This window comes from Vitis riparia, chromosome 9, assembly GCF_004353265.1.
Source record: "Vitis riparia cultivar Riparia Gloire de Montpellier isolate 1030 chromosome 9, EGFV_Vit.rip_1.0, whole genome shotgun sequence".
NCBI lineage: Eukaryota > Viridiplantae > Streptophyta > Magnoliopsida > Vitales > Vitaceae > Vitis > Vitis riparia.
This window is the reverse complement of record NC_048439.1, coordinates 22984117-23008867: the sequence shown is the minus strand read 5'-3', so window position 1 is coordinate 23008867 and position 24751 is coordinate 22984117. Positions and strand designations below refer to the sequence as shown.

The window sequence follows — 24751 nt, the reverse complement described above, 5'->3', positions numbered from 1 at the left end:
ATGAAAATATTATCCCACAAATAATAATTATTTTAAATATTAATTATAATAATACATTTTATAAATTAAGGTTTAAATTTAAAAATTCCGTTTTATTATTTAAAAGTTTATGATATAAGATTTTTTATATTAATACTAAACAAAAGATTTATTTATTTTGTAAATTCTATCACATGTAAAAGTAAAAATCTCATTGTAATACTATTTTATTATTTACATCATTTTTCTTTTTATTTTCATTTTAAATTTATCATATCAAAATCACAATAAGTGATGGTGCTTTTATCATTTTTCTTATGATTTTAAATTGATTGTGGATCTAACTCTTTTTTTTTTTTGTTAAAATCTTTAATTTTTAATTAAAAAAGAGGGAGTTGAAGTGGATGGGACAAAAGAGTGAGAGACATCCACTGCTGATACATCATTTTTTGCTGTAGGTTTAGATATGGCTGTAAAGTTAGACTTTGATTTGAATGAGGGGTTCCCTTCTGATGATGGGAGTCAAAGAGAGATTGTTAAGTCATCGACTCCAGGATATTCATCTGCTGTTCATGTGCCCTGCCCCGTTCCTGTGCCTATTTTTGTTGTGTCAAAGAGCTTCCCTGCTTCTATTTCTGTGGTTGCTGCAGTGAAAGGGTCATTTATTCCTCCTGAAAGCCTATTGAGAACCAAGGGTGAGCTTGGATGGAAAGGATCAGCGGCTAGCAGTGCTTTCTGGCCTCCTAAACCTAGAAAGGTTCTAGAGATGCCACTCAATACAACTTATGTGCCTCTCATAGATAATCGCGTACTCAAACAAGGTCTCCATCCTTTGGACATCGACCTGAATGTGCCAGACCAGAGAGTTTATGAGGATGTTGTTTTTGTTATTGCTACACCTTTGCCTCGTGATGGTAGCGTAGGAGGACTTGATCTTGATTTAAACAGAGTTGATGAAAGCCCTTATATTGGGCTATTTTCTATAAGCAACGGTTGTAGATCAGATGCTCCACCATTGCCTAATAGGTCATCATTATCTGGTGGGTTTTCCAATGGTGAAAAGATAGCAAGAAGTACGAGGGCACATTTAAAGGTTTTTTTTTCACTGATAATAGGCCTGATTCCGCAGGATGATTATGATACAAGAGGATCTTGCTTGTATAGCTTCAATCTTCTTACATCAGATGGCTTCCTTCATAATATTGAGATCAGTCAGGATCCAGCCATCTCCATTCCATCCTATCGCACCTCGAGTAATAGCCTGACCTTAAAGAAGCAGTTCCCCCAACGTGTTTTCTGCTTGGACTACCATGTAAAATTTTCTTTGCTTATCGTGGTTGGTAGCTCCAGTAGCATAACAATCACCTCTAATGGAACCACTGGATCCCATCATCTTTCTCTTTGGCATAGAAGTAGTAGCTTAGATCTGAAACCAGTGTGCTCTACTCAGGTTGAAGGCTTATATTCCAAACCAAAAGGTTATATCGGTCAGATAACATCCTCAAAGGTGTTAATCTCACCACATGGGAAATTCGTGGCTACTCTAGATTTGATAGAATGCTTGGATATTTTTAAGCTAGATGGAGAATGTTGTTCTCTTTCAAGTTTTGCTTATGGAATGAGAAATGACTCACAAGAGACAGACAATTTGTCAAATGAAGTAGGAAAATTCTTAAATGGTATTGTGGATTTCACTTGGTGGTCTGACCATACCCTTGTACTTGCCAAGAAGAGTGGCACAGTGATCATGTTTGACATTCTTAGTGGTATAAAACTTATGGGAAATGATCATGTATATTCTATGCCTGTTTCAGAAAGAGTACAACAGTTCCAAAGACAATCTTTTCTCTTAGAAAGCACTTCATCCGAGGAGAAAAAATATATCTACTCATGGTGAAACAGGTGATTCGCATCATATAGAGCTGGTTACTGAAGATAGACTTAATCAGGCTGATATTGCTAGATTACAATGGAGCTTGATATCATTTTCAGAGAGATCCGTTCCTGAAATGTATAATTAGGAGTTGAACTTGGTGTTAGTGAAAGAAAGCAAGTGGCTTGTCAAATGCTTCCAAAACCATCTTAGGAATTAGCTCTCAACGACCAACTAGCACCAACGATCGGAGTGACTCTATGTTTCCTCTCTGCAATCTTCTTTCTGTGTAGGAAATGCGAACCAGGAATTAATGCAAGTAGAAAAACCACTTGTCTGATAACAGCAATGCAGCGAAGGCTCTAAATGATGAGAGTGGCGACTCCGACTTTTCCAAAACTAATTTTTCACCAAATAAAGACGAGTCTCGCCGATTGAGTGGGGACGCGCGTGAAAAATGTGGGACCACAACATTCTAAGAAAATTTGATACATCTAATCCTTGAGGTAATGGTACACCTATCTCCCTTTTCATGGTTCATTTCTTCCTTTGGAGTCCCTCGGGAAGTGATTGGAGGTCGTTCCCCACCTCAGAACGGACTTTGGTAACCTTGGTACATTCTTTACAAAATTTGGTACATCCTTCACAAATTAAAAAAAAATTGGTACATCCAATCCTTGAGCTACCGAGACCCCTATCTTATTACCCATGGTCCGTTCATTCCTTTAAGGATCTTTGGAAAGTGATTGGAGGTTAATCCCTACTCCAAAACAGACTTTGGAACCCTAGGTTTCAATAGCTCAGGGATTGGATGTACCAAATTTTTTTAAGAATGTACCAAATTTTGTGAAGGATGTACCAAATTTTATAAACGATGTACCAAATTTTGTAAATGATGTACCAAGTGGTCCAAAGTCCGTTTCAAAGTGGTCCACAATCCATTTCGAAGTGGGGAACGAGCTTCAATCACTTCTTAAGGCTGTCCAAAGGAATAAATGGACCATAGAAAGGAAGATAGGTGTTCTGTTAGCTCAAGGATTAGAGGTATCAAATTTTCTTAAGGATGTACCTAGGGTTCCAAAGTCTGTTTCAAAATAGGGAACAACCTCCAATCACTTTTTGAAAATCCTTAAAAGAATGAACGGACCATGGTTAATAAGATAGGGGTCTCGGTAGCTCAAGGATTGGATGTACCAATTTTTTTTAAGGATGTACCAAATTTTGTAAATGACGTACCAAGGTTGCCAAAGTCCATTTCGAGGTGGGAAACAACCTCTAATCACTTCCCAAGGGTCTCATTAGCTCAAGGATTGAATGTATCAAATTTTCTCAAAGATGTACCTAGGGTTCCAAAGTTCGTTTTGGAGTAGGGAATAATCTCCAATCACTTCCCAAACATCCCTAAAGGAATAAATGGACCATGTGTAATAAGATAGAGGTTTCAATAGTTCAAGGATTGTATGTACCAAATATTTTTAAGGATGTACCAAATTTGTTGAATGATGTTCCAAATTTTGTGAAGGATATACCAAATTTTATAAATGATGTATCAAATTTTGTAAAGGATGTGCCAAGAGTGCCAAAGTTCGTTTCGAGGTGGAGAATGACCTTCAATCACTACCTAAGGGTCCTCAAAGGATAATATGAACCATGAGAAGATAGATAGGGATCTCAATAGCCCAAGGATTGGATGTACAAAAATTTCTTAACAATGTACCAAATTTCCTTAAGGATGTACCTATGGTTCCAAAGTTCGTTTCGGAGTAGTGAATGACCTCTAATTACTTCCTAATGATCTCTAAAGAAATAAACAAACCATGGGTAATAATATAGAGGTCCCCGTAGCTCATGGATTGGATGTACCAAATTGTTTTAAGGATGTGTCAAATTTTATGAAATATATACCAAATTTTGTAAAGAATGTACCAAATTGTCTTTAGGATGTACCTTGGGTTCCAATGTCCATTCCAGGGTGGGGAACAACCTCCAATTCCTTCTTGAGGGTCCCCAAAGGAATATATGAACCATGAGAATGGAAATAGGGGTATTGGTTCCTCTAACAATGGATATACTTAAGGTTCCAAAGTTCCTTTTGAGATGGGTGAGGACCTCTAATTTCTTATTGAGGGTCCTAAAGGAATATATACACCATGATAAGTATGATAGTGTTTCCGGTTCCCCTAAGTATGAATTTATTTATTTCTTTTAAGGATGTACCTATTTTTTATGAAATTAATATAAAAGGTTACATACATTTTTTTATGAAAAATATTTTTCTTTTATATTTTATTTTAATTAAAAATTTAAGATTTTAACCAAAAAAAAAAAAAAAAGTTAGATCCACAATCAAGTTAAAATCATAAGAAAAATGATAAAAGCATCATCACTTATTGTGATTTTGATATGATAAATTTAAAATGAAAATTAAAAGAAAAATAATGTAGATAATAAAATAGTATTACAAAGATATTTTTACTTTTACATGTGATATAATTTACAAAATAAATAAATCTTTTGTTTAGTATTAATATAAAAAATCGTATATTATAAACTTCTAACTAATAAAATAGAATTTTTAAATTTAAACCTTAATTTATAAAATGTATTATTATAATTAATATTTAAAATCATAGAATATATTATTTGTGGGATAATATTTTCATTTTTGTCCATTATACATTTTGTTTTTGTTTAATTTGTTATATTAACTATTTATTATATATTATAATTTTAAGTTTAATATGTCAAAAAATAATTAAAATCAATAAATATAGACAAATTAGAGAGTAAAAATAAATTAAAATTTAAGAAGTTTTATGAGAAAATACACGAGCATATTAAAAAGAATATAAAGGAAAAAAGGAAAAATAATAACAAAAACTATAATAGGTGACAATGGATTATGGTGGCAAGAGAGGAAAAAGAAAAAGAAACGTAGCAAGTAGTAAGGGAGATATATTGATGTGAGAAAAATAATAAAAATAAATTACACATGTACTTGTTAATAGGTGGTATTAAATTGGTGTGTACTTTATTCTTTACTTTTGAGGGTAATTGTGGAATAAATTTGAAAGCACTATTGGAGTGCATGAATAGACAATATTTTTTTTCCCATTTTACAACAAAATTAAAAAGAAAAAAGTAAAGTTCCAAAATCTCATATTTTTTGTAATTAGTGTGTGGTTAGATGATTTCCTCTTAAAAAAATTCAAACAAAGGAAGGAGAAGAACATACCTTAATAACATGTATAGTGTTTTCATAAAATCAACAAAGGTTAGTTCACAAGCAATAAGAAATAGACATGAAAAATGTTAATAAAATATATCATCATACATAATGCATCCACGACTCCAATAAAGGAATAATAATAATTAAATAAAAAAAAAACAAGTAACAATTGTCATGTAAATTCAATAAACTTTTAATATGCATACAATTTTAAAATGAGTTTAATTAAAATATTCAGTAAGGGTTTATGACGCAATTCACTGATCATATACAACATGTCTACAATATATAACAATGGTCCAAAAGATTTAAAAATGTACAAAAAAGTGGTGAAAATAACAAATCATGCAAAATACTCAGCATTGGGTCAGAACATAGACGTTCTTAAAATAAATCATAAATAACTACCTAGAGGTGTTATTGCATAATGAAAAAAAATTGGATAACATCTTGAATATGTCTAGATTACAATACAAAATCCCAAAACATTTAATTACGTGTCAATCAATACCAGATTAATTCACATCAAGGACACTCTACAAAATAATCGGCATGCATCTAGATTAAAGACACTTTCAAAATATATCCTAAAAAAATATATAGATATGGAAGTTCACCATCAAAAAACTTGGACAATATCTCTTACGTGTCTAGATTACAACCCAAAAGGCTAAATCATCCAATCATATCTCGTTTAATACTTGATTTAATCACAAATATATATTGATAAAAAACAGAGCAAAATCCTATAGCATGAAAAGATTAATTTAATTAACCTATCTATATGCATAATAAAATCATGAAAAAAAAATTGTACAATACCTTCAATATATCTAACCTTCATAAAAAATAACAACATGACTTAATCATAAAATGTGAATTTTTAAATTATGCCAAACTTTCCTTGACTACAAAAAGGGTTAGTGCAGTAGGTGTAGGAAAAAGAATGTTTTTGTTATAGTTGGAAAATTAATTTTCAACAAATTAGGGCCCTAAAATTAAATTTAAGAATTTATATTAATGAAAAAATATCAAAACAAAATAAAGAGATCATGAAATACTTTAATTTTACAAAACAATTTCTGGTGTCCAAAATAGAGTGAAAAAACGAACCTATTGAAATATTGGTTTATATCTCTTAATTGAAAAATGATTTTAGACTCAAACAAAATTCTATCAATATATCTGGAAAGTCTACAACATTATGCAATCATAAGAAACTTTTAGAGAGACATGAAACAATTTGATTCAATTTTTTAATTACAGAGGTTCAATAATTCTAACAAAACGACAACAAGGTGAATAATCCAAACATCACAATAAAAAATGAATAACCAAAAATAAAATCAAAGGCAATAAAAATCAAATAAAGGATCTCTTAGCCACTATCGTATGTTATCAAAAGGCCTCAATCATGTGAAAATAATTTCAAAGAAAATAACTCTAATCTTAATTCTAACAGGCATCAATTAACATTAGATCAATTAATCATTCATCAACTTCTCATTAATATGTCATCAACAATCCGATTAACAACAATCAAAGTGGCCTTCATTATCCGATATGCAAGAAAATTGATAAAGAGATGATCAATTGATAGAAAAAAAATAATATATATAGATAAGAATAAATTAAAAATTAATATTTTCATTCATAAACCTAATTCTCCCTCACCAAGTTTATTGACTTTACTGGGTTTTCTCCACGTGTAAAATGACTTCAAATTCAATAAAATTTCATGCGTTAGGTTTATTAACGAGTTTTAGAGCTCAAAAACCAAATCAAGTAATCCCAAAATTTCACAGATTGAAAGTGGCCTAAAAGGACTATTCGCAGGTTCTCCTTTGCGCATAATTATACATTTTTATTAAATAAATAAAATTAATGCATTGGATTCTCTGATTTAGAAATATATCAATTCCTTGCAAAGACACCTGCTGGTCATGCAATCACCATCCTTATATCAGAGGCTCCATAAAGGTAAGACAAGCTTTTCTTTGAAATAAAATATATCAATAAAAAATACTTGAGAGTCCAAAAATTCCACAAACGTGGTGGGGATTGGTGAAAAAATCCACAACACTTGAAGTGGGTGAAAAATGAATTGATAGAAGTGATGGGGGTTGGTGACTTGGTGTTGTGCTTCTATATGAATGAGTGATTCCCACCTGGAACTCGCCATTCCAAGTTTCTGAAGTTTCTCTCTTCTCTGCCCACCCAGCACCTATCTCTCTGTCCTTGATCTGTATCTTAACTTAATTTTATTGGATGATCAGCAGGTGTTTTCGGAAGGGAGACACACATATTTGTAAACTTAGATATATATAGAGATATATCTCTTCAGTTTGGTGAGTTAGAAAATGTGGAGGCTCAAGGTTGCAGATGGAGGCAATGATCCCTACATCTACACCACCAACAACTTCGTGGGAAGACAGATATGGGAGTTTGATCCTGATTATGGAACCCCGGAAGAGCGAGCTGAGGTTGAAGCAGCTCGTGAGAACTTCTGGAAAAACCGATATCAGGTTAAGCCCAGCAGCGACCTCCTTTGGCGGATGCAGGTGATTTGATCCCATCTATCTCAAGTCTTGATATCACAACACATATTGATCTGTCATCTGCGTCCTAGATTGCAGTTTTTCACTGAATATGCATGTCTTCCATGCATACATACTTCTTGTTTTACGTAGTCTAGCTACATAGCTTTTCTTATTGTTATCTGATTATAGGTGATGATTTGCATGAAAAAATGAACCCAAGAAAGAGCAAGATATGGGTCCTCTTTAGAATCTTGTTTTCACCTCCAAACAAATCAATTGGTCATTGTTCTTGCACAACCAATTTTCCTAAAAATTTAAATTTGTAGGATTTGGACTCATAATATATGCGAGCTCATGTATATGTAGCACTCTCTCTATGCACTCTAACGCCCTCCCTCATGAATAGGGGCAAAGCCAAAAAAAATGACTTTTAAAGGGAAAAAATAGAAGACGCTACCACTTTGCTATATGTTAACTTTATTCATTTTTGCTCCCTAATATATATATATCCTCATATTTTGCCCCCCTTCACTTCATTTCCTAGCTATACTGCTCCTCAGCATGTGTAGCCTCCTATTTTTGGCTTACACGTAGACTTTTTAATAAATTGGGAAAAGAACATGTTGCTGAACACTTGACCTCCTATCAAATGAGGTGACAACACAAGAAGACCATATGAGGTTCATCTCCTAGCAAATGAGGCTATGATATCATAAAGAAGAAAAAAAGATATATTAGGGATACTATAAGCATGATTTAAAATATTGGTAAATACGGACATATCAGTACTTGGATTTTACGGATATATCGGAAATATCAAAGAAATAGCGGTGGATAATTTGATAGAAATATCGATGAGATGAAAATTATGTAAAATTCATGAAAATATTTAGAAAAACTAAAAAAAATGATAAAATAAATAAAAATGCACATGTTAAAGTTCTTTTGTAAGTGTAACTGACATAGGTATGGTTAAGGAGAAAAAGATTGGTAAACAAGGATATACGAGTCTTAATATATAATTTATTATTTATTTTATCAAATTAATTTTAATTTATAAAACATTAGAACTTCATTATTATTATTTTCTTTATATTTTAGTATTTTTTAATAAATTTATATTTTTAATATTTTAAAATAAAAAGATTCAAAATAAAAGGATATATATAAAAATTTAAAAGTGATGTGATAGTAATTTTTTAAAATATGATGAATGATATAAATGACAATACATTTCATATTAAAATTATAATTTATTTAATTCAAATGCATTTAATAATGTAAAATAAATGATGATGCATATATGATTTTTTAATATATATATATATATTTATATTTAATTATCATATAAATGATATAAAAAAAAGTTTTGTTAAGAAAATTATAATATTGGTTTTTATACTTTTATAATCAATTAAATAAATTGGCGCAGTGGTAGCCAAGTTTCAACCCAAACATTTCGGCTTGGGTTCGATTTTGGTAAGCTCGTGACATTTCAAACCATGACAACAAGTAGGTGATTTTGGGTCTTGCCCTAGGTTGAGAGACCATCAACCAAATAGTTCAATAATGAGAGTGAGACGTATTGTAAAATCGAGTTTTGATATCATGTTGAACAACCAATATCCTAAAAAATTAAGTTTATAGGATTTGGACTCATAATAGATATTATACACATTAACAATTGTTACACCTATCTTGACTCTAATAGTCTCACTTAGCTTGGAACAATTGTAGATGTTTACAATTGAGGTTAATTTACCTTTTCTTTTCTTTTAAACTTGTTCTTCACTAACTCCCATTTCATTTGGCCTAAAAAAAAACTTGCAGTTTTTCAGAGAGAAGAATTTCAAACAAACAATACCATAAGTGAAGGTTGGGGATGGTGAAGCAATTATATATGAGACAGCCACAATAGCACTGAGAAGGGGTGCACATTTCTTTTCAGCCTTGCAGGCAAGTGATGGCCATTGGCTTGCAGAAAATTCTGGCCCATTGTATTTCCTTCCTTTCCTGGTGAGTCTACTCAAAATCATGAATATAGACCATTTTAATAGCCATTCTTAATGGCATAATTTCATGGAAAATGCAGGTCATGTGTCTATACATTACAAGGCATCTTGACATTGTATTCCCCGGAGAATTTCTTAAAGAAATTCTTCGCTACCTATACTACCATCAGATACATATATTTTGAACCTAGTCATCATCCTAACCTCATAAATGGGCTTGGAGCTTTAAAGTAAGAAAATGGCTTATGCACATTGCAGAATGAAGATGGTGGGTGGGGATTTCATATTGAGGGACAAAGCACCATGTTTTGTACAACCCTCAGCTACATTGTATGCGTATCCTTGGAGAAGGGCGAGATGGTGGAAGAGACGATGCTTGTGCAAGAGGGCGTAAATGGATCCATGACCAAGGTGGAGTGACATCCATTCCCTCTTGGGGAAAGACTTGGCTTTCAGTATGGCCATTTTAAACACAAATTCATATTCATCCTATGCCATTTATTCTTGTGTGTTGGACTGAATCTTATATGAAATTGTTTCTTCCATGCAGCTATTTGGCTTATTTGACTGGTCAGGAAGCAACCCTATGCCCCCAGAGTTTTGGCTCTTCCCTTCTTTTCTTCCTATGCATCCAGGTTTGTGCTATGTCTACCAACTCAAGTTCTTGAATTTAACATCTACTTCGCACTTAATGTATTTTACATATTAAGATCTTCTTGCATGGAATTTGGAATTTGTCACATTGACTCAGAACAGAGTTTTGCTATGTGTTTGTGCGTGTGTTTGTGTGCAGCTTGCACATTCAAGAGTATGGCTTATATCATAGGTATTAAGGATGCTGAATAAAAGGGTAAAAATGCTGCTACTCAATCGAATTCTCATTTGCTGAAATCATTCCCATCACAACCAGTTTTTCTCTTATGTGCCTTCTTCTAGGAATGAATTTCATCTTTTGGGTATTTCGATTGCAGAGCACTTCTCATAAATAAAACAAGTTGTTGGTTATTCTCTGCCTCTGGAATATTGTTGCATTATGTATTATGTATTAAATCATTAAGCTAATAAAGTTTACTTTCTTGGATTTCTATACCATACGTCACTTTGCTTTCGCCTCTTCTTTTCTTCAAAATTTATCGACTGCTCAACGCAGATCCGAATTCCTCCTCTATCTCTTAGGTCTTGTTTGAGATAGCTAGCTTCTTGCTTTTTTGCTTCTCTGGTTAGAAACAGTACACTGAAGCCAATGTCACAAATTTTAAAAGACACTATTAAAATTGTAAAAGTTTTATTAATCATAAAAGAACTTCTTATCACAATTTTTCAAAGATGATATTGAAGTTGTGAAAATAGAGTCTGATGTAAAATCTCTTATTAAACTTATGAAGAAAATAATAATAATAAAACCCCTTTGGCTTCAGAGATATCAATCCCAAAAATGCCTACTTGAAGAAGAAATAAAAGGGAACAAAAAGGATAAGCGAAAAGCTGAGCAACTTGAGCTTTATACAGTGATAAGATGGCACATGAATACGTACAAATCCAACCTGGGACTGGTTTATTGGTCTTAAGGGTTTCCATTGTGATGTCTACCAAAACATCATATACTAAAAAGATTTTATTTTCCTCTCTTAGGTATTGCTTTGTCTTGGTCTATCTTCTTTTCATTTGAGTCCTTAGATGCAGCAAGAATGTTTTGCTACAGTCGGATGGTTTACATGCCCATGTCGTACTTATATGGTAAACGATTCATTGGCCCAATCACGCCTCTTGTTCTAGAACTGAGAGAAGAGCTCTTCCTTCAACCTTATAATGAAATCAACTGGAAGAAAGTATGACATCTTTGTGTAAAGGTAAGTTTTGATTTTTTATGGAAACAATTTCTTTTCCTATGAATATGCTACATATGCATGGAACACACATTCAAAATTGTTTATTGTAGGAAGATCTCTACTACCCTCATCCCCTAATGCAAGATCTAATGTGGGATAGTTTGTACATATGTACCGAGCCTCTTCTTACTTGTTGGCCCTTCAAAAAGTTGAGAAAGAAGGCTCTTGAAGTAACAATGAAAAACATCCATTATGAAGATGAAAACAGTCGATACATTACTATTGGATGTGTGGAGAAGGTATTTTTTCAATAATGGATAATGACTATTCAGACAATATGTCACTTCTTTGGGGTACTGATATTGCTTAAATTGAACAGGTAGTGTGTATGCTCGCATGTTGGGTTGAAGATCCAAATGGGGACTATTTCAAGAAGCACCTTGTTAGGATCCCAGATTATATATGAGTTGCAGAAGATGGAATAAAGATGCAGGTCAGAATACAAGTTCAATCACTAATCTTCCAAACAGTTGTAAGAGAATTAGATAATATCTGTTGATCTTTTTCTTAAAAATTTTCAGGTATGCAAATGGTTTGAAGCTGCTTTTATCCCTTTCCTGCCTAATTGGTTTTGAAATTGTCGATTATTGCAGAGCTTTGGTAGTCAAGAGTGGGACACTAGTTTTGCCCTTCAAGCACTGCTAGCTTGCAATATGACTGATGAACTTGGACCTGTACTCAAGAAAGGACATGAATTCATAAAGGAATCTCAGGTTTGATCTTGAATTCCATCGTTTATTTCTTTACTTCAACTAGAATCTACTTGGGTTTCTCATGGTCTATTTACTTCATACTACCTGAAATCTTAAAGGTCAAGGACAATCCTTCTGGTGACTTTAAAAGCATGTACCGCCACATTTCCAAGGGATCATGGACATTCTCAGATCAGGATCATGGTTGGCAAGTTTCTGATTGCACTACAGAAGGTTTGAAGGTAACTCTTTTTGCTCAAACACTTCAATTGAGTCAGGGCTTGCAGATTAACTAAAGTTACTTGGTTTCTTACTGAAGTCCCCTCTCCGTCACAGTGTTGTCTCCTCTTTTCAATGATGGCACCATAAATTATTGGTATGAAGATGGAACCTGAACAACTATTTGATTCTGTCAACATCCTGCTTTCACTGCAAGTGAGAATCATCTTCCTTATGCCATTTTCATGGTTGTCCCCTTCACAAAATAGGTCATAACTTCTTAGTAACAATAGCCCCCATTTTTTAAACCACTGTAAAGTAAAAATGGTGGTTTGCATGCCTGGGAGCCTGTAGGAGCTTCAGAATGGTTGGAGGTAACTTCAATATTTCTGCATTATCTCTCTCTCTTTCTAACTCTTTGTGTTCTTTGAATCTAAATCAATGCCAATCTCTTCTCTTTTCAGCTATTTAACCCCACTGAATTTTTTACAGACATTGTCATCGAGCATGAGTAAGATTCTTGATAATTGACCAGGTTCCTTTTCTAACTTTGCTAGCTTTAACGTCCTTGGAGACTAACGAAACAATGATGCAGGTATATTGAGTGCACTGCATCAGCAATTAAGGCTTTAGTTTCTTTTAAGAAGTTACACCCGAGACACAGGAAGAAAGAGATAGACAATTTCATCATAAATGCTGCTAAGTACATTGAAGACATGCAAATGCCTGATGGCTCATGGTATGTTTCTCAACTCCACTATTATTATTTCACTAGGGAAATATTTTTATATATATGCAGTGTAGATCTATTTAAACAAAGAAACATTTCACCAGGTATGGCAATTGGGGAGTATGTTTCACCTATGGCTCATGGTTTGCACTTGGGGGCCTAGCAGTTGTTGGCAAGACTTACCACAACTGTCTTGCTATTGGTAGAGCTATTGAGTTTCTACTCAAATCACAAAGAGATGATGGTGGTTGGGAAGAGAATTGTACTTCTTACCCAGACAAGGTAATTTTTACATGCCACCCACTACTCTGTTTTCTGGTAGAAACATGGACAAAAACAAGTGATCCTTATGCTTGGTGATATAGAAATATACGCCTCTTGAAGGAAACAAGTCAAATTTGGTACAAACCGGGTGGGCTCTGATGGGGCTACTTTCTTCAAGGCAGGTTAGTTTTTACAGTTCCATCATCAATAAGCTTAACTTGGTCTTCTACATTACTTCACAATATGACTTCTCCCAAAACATCTGAGTCTAGCCTTTCCTTTCTAACAGGCGGAGTGAGACCCAACACCTCTTCACAGGGCTGTAAAGCTGTTTATTAATTCCCAAATGGAAGATGGTGATTTTCCTCAACAGGTAGCTCACTTGAACATGAATAAAAGACAAAAGGAGCAACATTTTAACATGTTTTTGGGAAATGAAAAATGATGTTCTTTTGTAGCTGATTATATATACTGGGTGGTAGTCTAAGCATTTAATCACCAATTATCTATGGCAGGAAACCACTGGAGCCTTCATGAAGAACTGCATGTTACACTATGCGACTTATAGGAATACTCTTCCATTGTGGGCTCTTGCACAGTATGTAAGTGGGTGCCACTACCCTAAGGTTGGTTTCATTGCCATGCCGTCAAAGCATATGTAGCATGGTTCAAAGTCGCGGTATCGGTCACTGACTCAAAGGGTCCCGAGGCGTATCAGTCTCAGTGTATCGGCTTGGTATCGGACGATACGTACGATAAGCTAATTTGAAAATTGAAAAAATTATAAAAATATTATGTAAATCATCAGAAAAATATATACAATTAAATAAGCTCAAAAAATTAAGAAAATAAAATTGTCTCACATTTAACATTATTTAAATAGTTATAAAAATATCCGCTCAAAGTTATGTATGATAATGCTAATAAAAGAAAATTATTTTATTTCAAATATAATAACATTTTTACTAACAAACATATAATACAATAATCAATTCCATGTTGAATGATGAGGGGGTTCAAAATCGTCCTCATCAGTCCTACAACAAGTATACAAATTAGGATGGTAATTCCCATAGTAAGGATATGGTTGAAAGAGTTGTTCATAACTCAAATATGTTAGCTGAGATTATTAGCTTGATGATCCATAATCAGGAAAATATGGTTTCAAAGGTTGTTCGAGATTAACACCATATTGATAGTATCCAAAACCTCGATAAGCAAAGCTACTGCTACTAGAAGATTGATCATATCCATAGGAATCACTAGCTCGTGTTCCAGTATTTGAATATCCCTCTGGATGCATCATTAGAAATCAATCAAAATCATTTCTACTAAAAGTACTGGAAAAGCTATCACGGTCTAAAGTTGTGATATGATCTATCATCTGCTCCTCTGAAATATGACCTTGATCCTATACCCAAATTCTGTAAGTGCTCATCAATAGGGTGACAATTTGATCAATGATAATCATGCCCACTAGAATAATCATCATCACTAGGAAATGTAGTTAGTCTTTCCAAATGCTTTCGTTGTTCCCATATCCCTGGTCGATATCCATGATCTGTGTCTTGTGTGGCATAGTAATTTTCATCTCCTTATGCCCATGACATGCTAGAATCTACTTGACTAACATAACCGCCCCCAGTGCTACCATATCCTCTAGTACCCTCACTAGTGCCACCAACTCCTCTACTACCCCCATTAGTGCCACCACCCTGCCTATTGCCCCCATTGTCACCATCATCACTACTAGAACTTGAAGAAATTGTTCTAGGAGCCTTACCATTACGACGAGAATCAATATCTCTTTCTTATGTAGCATTATTTGTATGCCTACTAACTCTACGATTTGTGGCACCATCATCTTCATGAACTGTTTCTCTACCTTCTTTATTATGGGAAGACCTTTATCCAACTAATCCAAATTATCGAATGATAAAATAGGCGCCTCTCCTTCTCGTATCCACTCATCTAATATATTATCATCATTAAAGATATGATTCAAATCAATTGGATTGTATAAATCTTCATTGTTTCGCTCTTGCACCAAATTCTTAGCTTGAAGTCGCATATTATAGTGCACATAAACTAACTTATGCAACTTTTTCATTGCCAAACGATTGCGCAACTTTGTGTGAATCAATGACCATGTGCTCCAATTTTTTTCATCACCTAATGAAGAACAAGTTTGGCTTAAAATTTTAATAGCAATATTTTGTAGATGTGGACCTTCATCGCCATAGCTGTTCCACCATTCAGCTATAATAAAGAAAATGCATACTTATTAATCATTATGATATATTTAACAAAAAATGATGATAATTTCTTATTTGTAATAGACGTAAATGTATTAACTACCTGGAAGAGATTGATTTATTGCTTTCTTTGTAAGTGCACTTCCAAATTCTCCTTGGTTATCAACAAATAATTTCACCTACATCATTAACATATTTTTTTTTATTAATGCACATTACATATACAAAATGTATTATAAAAAGGTCATAAACTATTATTATACCTCGTTAATAGCTTTTGCTTGTCTATCCAAATATGGCTCTAATCTCTTAATAACCTCCTTTAATCCAATTTTAATTTTCTGATGGTTGGAGAAATACTTTGAATATTGGAACATTGGATTTAAAAAATATGCTGCCATAAGTTAAATAATGATCAATTTACAATAATTTGTACTTGAAAAAAATAATAAAAAAATACATAAAGAATTTTTTTTATTACCTGTAGCATGCAAATGTCTGTGCAATTGACCTTCTCACCTTCTATCAATGACTTCCCAATAATTTTCCCATTGCTTGACCAATGCCTTGATAGTCAATTTAGCTTTATCCATTGCTTTATAAATGATTGATAGTGTGGGCTTTTTATCTTGATCAACCAATTTCAATACTTTGATAAGAGGTTCCATGATGGTTTGAACTTCCCCTGCCTTCTTCCAAAATCGATCAGTTAAGATTAGGTTGGATACCTTATCTCTTAGACTTTTTTTGCTCCTATCTTTATTGAATTCACGCCACTCATTTGTTGTGCACATTCTCTTCAAATCAGCCTCATAACGTATAAGACTCTCAAGTGAAATGAATTTAGTGGCAAAATGGGTTATTCCTGGCCTTAACATATTTGTATCCTTAGTGAACACTTTCATCAAATTCACTACTTTCAAGCTATTATAAATAAATCCTATGATCATCTTTGCTTGATCTAATGTCTCCTTAATCTGCTTCATACTTGCAATATCTTCAATCATTAAATCAATACAGTGGGCTGCACAAGCAGACAAAAACAAATGCTTCTGCTTCTCCATCAACAACATATCGGCTGCTTTAAAACTTGCCTCATTATCAGTGACTACTTGAACAACATTTTCCTCCCCAACCTTCTCTACAACTTTATCCATAAGGGAAAATATGTAGTATGTTGTCTTAGGTATGTTGGTAGTGTCAACTGAAGAATGGTATATCATACTTCTATCATAATAAATCATGAAATTGATGATAGGCTTTCTAGTCCTAAAACTCCAACCATCACAGATGATTGTGCACCCATATATAGGCCATTTAGCCTTCAATGTTGTTATATATACCTCAAGCTCTTGCACCTCCTCTTCCAAATAAGTATTTCCAATTTGGTATCCCGTAGGACCCTTGATGCCTGGACCTGCTTCTGCTATGGTATCAATCATTGATTGATAGTAAGGTCCACTGTCAATTGCATTAAATGGTATTGCATTAAAGAAAAAGAATTTAGAAATAGCTTTACCCACATTCTTCACCCCTTCAGTAGAAAACAAGTTTTTAATTGATTTTTGCTTTGATGGGAACATCTAGGGATCAATTCCTTTTGGAGGTATGCTAGCTCATTCTCTTACACTGAAGCTACGTGTCAGTCCGTGCTTAATCCTAGCATCAAAAGGTTGTGAGGAACTAGCACCCTTCTGATGCTCTTGTCTACATTCTTAAAAAATTCGACGACTTTCTTTCATTGCTTGTTTCATTTGTCTTCTTACATAGAAATTTTCTTTATTTAAGGAACTCAAAATTCGTTCCTTTGTTTTTTTTCTTTAACTGTGCTTTTTCTTTTGAAGTATCATACATATTTGTCTAACACTATGTTACACTTCTACCGGTACACGTGGACATCCTTCCACTTGTCCGGATATATGTGCGATGTGTTGTTTTAATCTTGTTATACCACCATGTATAACTTTCCCACAATATTTACACTTTATGGTTCTACTACAACCAATAGGTTCTGCATACTCCCAACCAATATCATGTTTTTGAAGTCATTTTTAAATTTTAACCTAACCATGTATAAAAGGAAAACAACTTACTTTTCAAATTAAATATATATAAACACATTTATATAATAATTTTAATATTCAATTTTCCACTCATTTATATGTTTCATATTGTTACCATATAACAATAAATTCTACTAAAAAAGCAATAAACATGATCTCACCTAAGTTCACCATCTTTTATTTTTCACTTATTTATATGTTTTTTTAATTAAAATAAATAATAGTTAAATAAATGAATATTTTTATAAAACAAAATTCTTTTTTAAAAAATTGTTTTGATAATTATTGATTTCCTATTGTAATTTAATTGTAGAATATTATAAAATAAAAAATCTACATGATATAATGAAGTAAACTTGATGCAAATATAAATGTAATTTCTCTATACCATGTAAATGCATACCCTTCAATTCATATTATTAAATCATTACTTTTTTAGTTATGATTATTTGAAAGAAAAAAAAAAACTGTTTTAAATAAATATTAATTTTCTAATGTAATTTAATTTTGCAATATTATAAGATAAAAACATATATTAAAAATACATTATCTATACCATATAAAGTTTACCATATAAATGCATTTTATATTTAGAAATATAATTTCTATACCATACAAAAATAATTTGGTGAACCAATTTATTGTTTTGATAATTATTAATTTCCTATTGTAATTTAATTGTAGAATATTATAAAATAAAAAATCAACATGATATAATGAAGTAAAATTGATTCAAATATAAATTTAATTTCTCTATACCATGTAAATGCATGCCCTTTAATCCGTATTATTAAATCATTACTTTTATAGTTATGATTATTTAAAAAAAAAAATTGTTTTAAATGCTTATTAATTTTCTATGTAATTTAATTTTGCAATATTATAAGATAAAAACATAAATTAAAAATACAATATTTATACCATATGAAGTTTACCATATAAATGTATTTTATATTTAAAAATATAATTTCTATACCATACAAAAATAATTTAGTGAACCAATTTAATATTATAAGATTAAAAAAAATCACATAATTTAATAAATTAAAAATATAATCTCTATATAAAATAAAAACATTACATATAAATATATTTAATATCATCATAATATTATCATTATGAATTCTCCAATTTCATATAAACATTACTTTCCAATTCTTCAATTTCATAACATTACATCTAAACATTACTTTACATTGTATACATGAATTTCCTAATTTTACCAATTTAAATACATGTAAATCAATTTAATATTATAAAATAAAAAATTACATAATTTAATAAATTAAAAATATAATCTCAACATAATAAGGTAAATCAAATTTCAAATATATTTTTAATTGATTCAAATTATGAATCAAATTAGCCAGTAAAATATAATTTACCAATTTATATGATTTGATTCAATAAATTAAAAATATAATCTCAACGTGGTGAGGCAATGGCAGTGTGGGTGTGTTGATTTAAATAAGGTAAATCAAATTTTACCTTTATTTGTTGGCTTGTCTTCCCCAAGGACCCAACACACCACGATTTGCCCGCTATATTCCCCAACACACCACGTTCTGCAGACTGTCGAACCTTCTCCAACACACTGACTACTACCACACAATCACAATTGGAGGGAGAAGGGTTGCCTTGCTGGGGTCCAGTCACTGTTGCGGCACCGATAGCTTAATTTGGTGTTTGAATTGGCATTGACAATGTTTGAATGAAAATTTTAGGGTTAAGGTGTTTCTAAAGTTTTAGTTAACCTATCAAAATATGAATTGATATATTATTTATTTATTTATTTTTAATTATGAAAAAGTGAAAATGATAAGACAAAATTTAACATTTTTAGTTTTTAATTATATTCAAGTATTAAGTTTATTGTTTTTCTATAATTGCTAAATTATTTTTTATAGATAAAAATTAATTTTATGAATAATTAGCTATGTTAAATTAGTAACTAATTATTCATTTTATGACTTTGAAATATATAATTTTTAATCTCTTATTTGATGATGTGACTTATATTTTAGAGACTCTAAAATAATTGTTTTATTTAAGAACTCGTGGAAATTCAAATTGCTAACAAGATGGAAGGTACCTCATCCATGGGCTAGAATATTAAGGGCATTATGGGATAGAATTATGATTTTGTATAATATTAGAACATGATTGATGGAGGTCTAATTTTATGTAGCAACATAACAAAAAAGAACATTAATGAGGTGTCATAAAAACACAAGATATACTTTGACCACATCATAAAGAGAGGCCATTATCTTCTAACATGTCAACTCTCATTAATCTATAAATAAATTCAGTGTATCAAATCAAGGCGTATATATGTGCTATATAATGTAAATAGTCTTTAATTTGTTATTTTCTTTATCAAGTGAGAAGCTAATGTGGCCAAACAACATGTTTTTTTCCACTTATGAGCCATTAATCATATACTTAAACTTCTGTATTAGGTTTGTTTAAACTCTATCATCAACTCCTATATGATTCTACAACACAATACATTTATGACATGCCCTTTAATTTGTTCTTTTACTGTCAATTAAAGTGAGTGTAGGAATCCATCTTACCATCATCAATTATTCAACTCCAAATGTTATGACATGCGTCTCTCCTTTGTCTAGTTACCTTATACCTACTTTTTGAATATATATATATATATATATATATATATATATATATATATATATATATATATATATATATATATATATAATGGGACATTGATGGGAAAAGAAATTATTATATTTTTTAAAATCCATTGGTTGAATCATTTTTTTAGCTAATTAACTAATAGTATTTTTTTTTAGAAAATAAAATAAAAGCTATGACTTAGGATTTTTTTTATCAAGAAAATTCATTTATTTTTCAATAATTTGTTGATCTCAGGTGTGAGAAAATGAGCTGGGCCTATATGAAAAAAAGTTTGATCATGTGTTAGGCACTTTATTAAAATACTGTGGAACAATTTAAAAAGGTTGTTCATTAGTCATGGAAAATGACATCATTTTCCATATTGTGGGATTTTCTTTATAGGACAAATATGCATGAAGGGGTTTGAGGAGAAATCGGACAATGATGGGATCCCCACATCAATTATTTTTTAAATTAGTGATGAATTCTTGGATGGTGAGCTGATATGATCACCAAAAGATGACAAACTTGGGATCCATTGCTTAAAAATTGGTTACCCACATTATGGTGTGTTTGGCTTATTTGTAATATATTTTGTATCATTTTGGAGTCACAATCATGAACTAAGGGGTCATTTTAAGAACATGTCTTTATTTGAATAGTGACAAACTTGGAAAATTAGGAGTGTGTTGGATTGATAAAGTCCCATCATTGGTATGGGATTATAGAAAATCAGTTTGATTAGGGAAAATATTTTCTTAAATTATTGAAGCAATCCACAAAATCGGTGATGAAATGGGACCTAATAAAAGATAGTGGAATAAGTTATATCTTAGTGTGAAATTTAGTCATTCTCTTAGATTCCTTTATCATATTTAGTTGGATTTGGGATTCCCATTACAGGAAACTAGCTAGCATATTTCTTCACCTCTCCTCAAAAGAACTTCTTGGAATTTGGAGTTATATGGATGACTTTTTTTTTTTTTTAAGTTTGAGTTACAAATGACTAATTCTTAGAATAGACCTATAAGACATGATCTTAAATATCATAAAATGTTCAATTTATCTTTACTGAACATCAAATGATTTTAAGATGAAATGATTAAAACTCGATCCAAATATTAGTATTACAAATAAGAGTCATATTCTTGAAATAGAACTATAAAATGTGATTTTAAATATCATAAGAGATTCAACTTATTCTCAGTGAATACTAATTGATTTTAATATGAAATGATTAAAACTTGATCTAAATATTAATATAATAACCAATAAATATGGATTTGAGTCATATTAGGGGCATAATAATGTGCCTTTCAAGTTGGTGGATAGAGCTCTCAGTTATTGATTAGCAACCTAAAAGTAATGGATTATATGAATATATTAATTAAGGATTCAAGTATTAAATATAGTTTAAAACATTATCTCATTTTGGTGATACACACATAATTCATACCATGGTAACAAGTTTAGGTACAATAATTAAATCATACATAAATTATTAATTTTAAAAGAAATTAAAATTTTATATAGTTATTTCATTTTTTCTTCATTGTTTTTCATCATTCTTGTGTGAAGAAATGGTTCTCATACCGCAATGATTTTTTTGGTTGCTTTGTACAATATCCCATAACATGAACCAAAATATGGTTTTTAATTTCTATATTTGAGCTCCTAAGAAGACAACAAGCTATTAAGCTCCCAAACCATTGAGGTCACCCTATCCTCCTACATAATCTATCTGTATTTTCTTCTAAATTCATATCTAACCTTTTGTTCTTTGGTCTAAATTGAGAATTGACCTTTTAAATTGTTCCCATTTCACGGACTTTGTTCTTAAAACATTGTTTTAAACATTTAAAATAATATGGCTTTTATTTATCAATATTAAAAAAACATTATAGTTTAATTTACAAAAAAATCAAAATTTACATGAAATGTATATATATAACCTTTTCAATGCTATACAAAATTTACTACTACTTTATAATTTTAATAATAAATTTAAGAAATTATATCCAAGACACTTAATAACTATAAATAATAAATTAAAAGAATCTCTATATTGATTTGGTTTCCACTTTAATAATCATTAGTTTTTACTTTCGACTATTATTTCTAAATTGTAATACTGTAAACTATATTGATTTAGTTAGATGAGTACGTAAATTTGAGGCATACCATTTGTTTAATTGGTTGACCCATTGAAATGCACATTGTGCGTTTTTATTTGGGCAGTGCGGCAGATTCACTTTGTTAATGAAGCTTCCAAAGTTGTTGAATTTATGTCGCAATTATTAAAAAAATCCCTTCAAACGGAATGATGTGAATATAAAGAATTTACATCCACAGTATGCAGATATTGTAGGAGATCCAAAATTGTCAATTAATTATTTTTATTTATTCATGTATTCATTTTCAATCATAACTGGGTCCTATGTTAATAACATGTCACAAATCATACCCGTTATTGCAGATGTCATACTGGGATGTATGCTATTCTCTATATGCAATATTGGGATAAAAGTGGTCTTAATAGAGCCATCAATTTTGTAAGTTGTTAAATATGATGTTATGATTTTATTTTCAAATCTACATGTTAAACGTTACTGGGATGTAGGGCCTAACATAAGTTTAATGTGTAGGAACACATGAGCCTTGAAAGATCGAAATTTGCAATTCATATGGTTCTTGATAGCGAAAATGAATTTGGTGAAATGGTTGCAGCTAATATTTGGTCAACCAACGATGCATAATAGTATTGGGTAACCTTCACAATTCATTTATTTTGTTATATTTCATTCAATTATTTAACCATACATTCTAATTTAAACTCTTACTTGGCCATCTATAGTGAATAATAGAATTTGAGGCTATGTCATGCCTTCTTTATGGTACAATTGAAGGGATAAGTTATCAATACCTCTGCTTCCAATGCATGCATGGTTTATTTTACTACCAGGTTAGCTGATATCACCTCCCTATATATATAAAACTATAGTAAATGACATATTTATTTTTTCAGGTTATATTATTGACAATTTCTTTATGCTTCCATAAATTAGAGTTTATTAGAAGTATAGTTGTGTTGTACTCATTCTTTATAATTGAAACTTCCACACAAGACTCATATGAAAAGCAAATTGACAATATTTAAAACCCTCTCAATCTTCTGTACTGGTAGACCAATGGATAATACATATAGGCACCCTGCAAGATAGTTATCTTAGTCATCTCAGCTTCATTAGTAAATAGGTGCAGCATTTATAGCGGGTCCAATTGTGATTAAGGCTCTTCAACAAGTGGTTCAGACTCAAACATCTATGGTCTATTACAATCAAAAGGTGCTTCCAGGATTTTCACAATCACCTTAGTGAAGATAGTTACTGTCATTTGATAATTAGGTATGGAAAATTAGAAGACTCTTCATCAAGTGTTTTTCTTTCTGATTATCTTGCATTTAAATGTTTTTCTTCTTTGGTTAATAGATTTAGAGTAATTGGTACAAGTTTTAACCTCCACTACAAGATGTTTTTTTTTTTTTTGTCTTGATCATTGTGGACATTCCATTGCTTTATCATTTCTATTTGCAGAATGAGAAATAAAAATTGTTTTTGAAGCTATCATATGCTATTTGTTATTTGTTTCTTCTTGTGTTATTGTTCAAATGGATTAAATTTGTATATTATCATCTGATATTAGGATCCCACTAAATATGTCCTTAAATAATATTTCTCCTCCTGCATTTTTTTTCCAATTAAGAAGCAAAAGTGGTCTTATGCCTATGCGAAGCAATTGATTTAGAGGTTGATTTATGGTGACTTAACTTTTCCATCAATGTGGATATTTCTTACCATGTATGTGTATCATATAGGCTTGAACTATATTTGTGTTTCATTCTTTACATGCAAGGGGGTAGAGCATGGCCTACAATTCAACATTGTGAGGCCTTTTAGTAGGATTGGGCGTATAATGGAATTTATTCCTGGCATGGATGGTTTGTGGTGGTGTCATTTTCTAGGTTTGTGTTTAATGAGTTTGTAAATGCAGTCATTTTCTAGTGTACATATATTGTGATTGTATGTTCTTCAATATTATGGGATATGTTACATGATAATGTAATTGTAATAGCAAAATCTATACCTTGGTATGATAACATTATTTTGGTATACTATATGTAGTATGCAAACTAGGGGCACACCCTTGATTTTAGAGGCATACCTATGGGTGAAACCATTATATTGGTAGGCTATGTGCACTAGTCAATCTAAGAGCACAACCTTCATGGAAGACGCATAAATGTGGGTGAAAAACTTATTTTTGTTAAGCTATGTGCAATAGGAAAATATAAAGATGACTCTCT

The 24751-nt window shown here is 31.5% G+C and overlaps 1 pseudogene; it reads left to right on the top strand.

Moving 5' to 3' along the window:
- Positions 1 to 7360: 7360 nt before the first annotated feature.
- LOC117922022 overlaps positions 7361 to 24751 on the top strand; it is a 68794-nt pseudogene continuing 51403 nt past the window's right edge.